This window comes from Oncorhynchus gorbuscha, unplaced genomic scaffold, assembly GCF_021184085.1.
Source record: "Oncorhynchus gorbuscha isolate QuinsamMale2020 ecotype Even-year unplaced genomic scaffold, OgorEven_v1.0 Un_scaffold_3195, whole genome shotgun sequence".
NCBI lineage: Eukaryota > Metazoa > Chordata > Actinopteri > Salmoniformes > Salmonidae > Oncorhynchus > Oncorhynchus gorbuscha.
Window position 1 is genome coordinate 51,437 of NW_025747509.1, and position 2,889 is coordinate 54,325.

Consider the following 2,889-nt stretch of genomic DNA (forward strand, 5'->3'; position numbering starts at 1 on the left):
GGGCGAGTTGTGGTGGACATTATAAAATAAGGATCTGCTGGAGTCCAAGTCGAACCAAGATTCTTTATTTCTGAGCTCAGAGAGAATAACAGAGTTACACAGTGCAGTGTAGACAGTCTGAATTCCTGAAGTATTGAGTGATGAGCACATATCTTTATAGTTTCCTGTTCCCGGGAGGGACTTTATTCATACAAGGACACAGGTGCAAATTGGTTTGCAACACAGAATGATACTCCCAAGAACAGGAGCTTATAATAGGACAGTTTCACAAGGTTAGTCACATACTCAGTTATGTGGACACACAAACAATTAACGTTTTCCATTACAGAGTCTGAACATTTTCATTTCATTAAATCATCAGTGGGCCAACAATGCAAATGTCAACAATGGAACAAATGCATCACATCCAAATATCACTTGATTATCTGTAGTGCTGGAGGAATGACACACCCAGATAAACACACAAAGAATTTAAAAAAGGACAGTTTAAAAGAAGGAACCTGATCTTCTTTATATTCAAACTGACAGATTCCATATTCAATTCATGTTTTCTTATAAAAACAAACAAATATATGTTTGAGTATACCCTGTACCATTTAATTACATATGGTAAAGACAGTAAAACACATTGTCAGTCAACAATATAAGACAACGGGAGCACTGTGTATGTTCTCTGGTGAATTAAGTCAATGTGATGTGAAATATCAATATACACGCTAAGAGAAGTAATTTCTCTTAAATGACTGTTATGAGTAATATGTTTTCCCACAGTCTGAGATTTTCTAAGCCTTCTCCTCTGTGTGCAGTCTAATGTGTTCTTTCAGGCTTCCTATATGGGCAAAAGCTTTGCACCCTGGGAGGAGTGGAAAGGCTTCTGCCTTGTGTGTATTCTCTCATGTCGTTTCAGGTTTCCTCTCTGGTTGAAACACTTTCCACATTGGGAGCAGTGGTAAGGCTTCTCTCCCGTGTGTATTCTCTCATGTTGTTTCAGCTCATCCGAACGGCCGAAACACTTTCCACATTGGGAGCAGTGATGAGGCTTCTCTCCTGTGTGTATTCTCTTATGTTGTTTCAGCTCCTCCGAATGGTCGAAACACTTTCCACATTGGGAGCAGTGGTAAGGCTTCTCTCCTGTGTGTATTCTCTCGTGCCATTTCAGCATCCCTGAATGGTTGAAACACATTCCACACTGGGAGCAGTGGTAAGGCTTCTCTCCTGTGTGTATTCTCTCATGTTGTTTCAGCTCCCCCGAACGGCCGAAACACTTTCCACATTGGGGGCAGTGGTAAGGCTTCTCTCCTGTGTGTATTCTCTCATGTCGCTTCAGCGTCCCTGGATGGTTGAAACACTTTCCACACTGGGAGCAGTGGTAAGGCTTCTCTCCTGTGTGTATTCTCTCATGCTGTCTCAGCTCCTCTGAACGGCCGAAACACTTTCCACATTGGGAGCAGTGGTAGGGCTTCTCTCCAGTGTGTATTCTCTCATGCCGTTTCAGCTCCCATGAATGGTTGAAACACGTTCCACACTGGGAGCAGTGGTAAGGCTTCTCTCCTGTGTGTATTCTCTCGTGTTGTTTCAGCTCCCCCGAACGGCCGAAACACTTTCCACATTGGGGGCAGTGGTAAGGCTTCTCTCCTGTGTGTATTCTCTCATGTTGTTTCAGCTCCTCCGAACGGCCGAAACACTTTCCACATTGGGAGCAGCGGTAAGGTTTCTCCCCTGTGTGTATTCTCTCGTGAGCTTTCAGGTGTGCTTTCTGGTGAAAACTCTTTCCGCACTGGGAGCAGTGGTAAGGCTTCTCTCCTGTGTGTATTCTCTCATGTTGTTTCAGCTCCCCCGAACGGCCGAAACACTTTCCACATTGGGGGCAGTGGTAAGGCTTCTCTCCTGTGTGTATTCTCTCATGTCGCTTCAGCGTCCCTGGATGGTTGAAACACTTTCCACACTGGGAGCAGTGGTAAGGCTTCTCTCCTGTGTGTATTCTCTCATGCTGTCTCAGCTCCTCTGAACGGCCGAAACACTTTCCACATTGGGAGCAGTGGTAGGGCTTCTCTCCAGTGTGTATTCTCTCATGCCGTTTCAGCTCCCATGAATGGTTGAAACACGTTCCACACTGGGAGCAGTGGTAAGGCTTCTCTCCTGTGTGTATTCTCTCGTGTTGTTTCAGCTCCCCCGAACGGCCGAAACACTTTCCACATTGGGGGCAGTGGTAAGGCTTCTCTCCTGTGTGTATTCTCTCATGTTGTTTCAGCTCCTCCGAACGGCCGAAAAAACACTTTCCACATTGGGAGCAGCGGTAAGGTTTCTCCCCTGTGTGTATTCTCTCGTGAGCTTTCAGGTGTGCTTTCTGGTGAAAACTCTTTCCGCACTGGGAGCAGTGGTAAGGCTTCTCTCCTGTGTGTATTCTCTCATGTTGTTTCAGCTCCCCGAACGGCCGAAACACTTTCCACATTGGGGGCAGTGGTAAGGCTTCTCTCCTGTGTGTATTCTCTCATGTCGCTTCAGCGTCCCTGGATGGTTGAAACACTTTCCACACTGGGAGCAGTGGTAAGGCTTCTCTCCTGTGTGTATTCTCTCATGCTGTCTCAGCTCCTCTGAACGGCCGAAACACTTTCCACATTGGGAGCAGTGGTAGGGCTTCTCTCCAGTGTGTATTCTCTCATGCCGTTTCAGCTCCCATGAATGGTTGAAACACGTTCCACACTGGGAGCAGTGGTAAGGCTTCTCTCCTGTGTGTATTCTCTCGTGTTGTTTCAGCTCCCGAACGGCCGAAACACTTTCCACATTGGGGGCAGTGGTAAGGCTTCTCTCCTGTGTGTATTCTCTCATGTTGTTTCAGCTCCTCCGAACGGCCGAAACACTTTCCACATTGGGAGCAGCGGTAAGGTT

The 2,889-nt window shown here is 46.7% G+C and overlaps 1 pseudogene; it reads right to left on the reverse strand.

Moving 5' to 3' along the window:
- On the reverse strand, positions 1-2,842 carry LOC124027403 (annotated as a pseudogene).
- Positions 2,843-2,889: the final 47 nt, after the last annotated feature.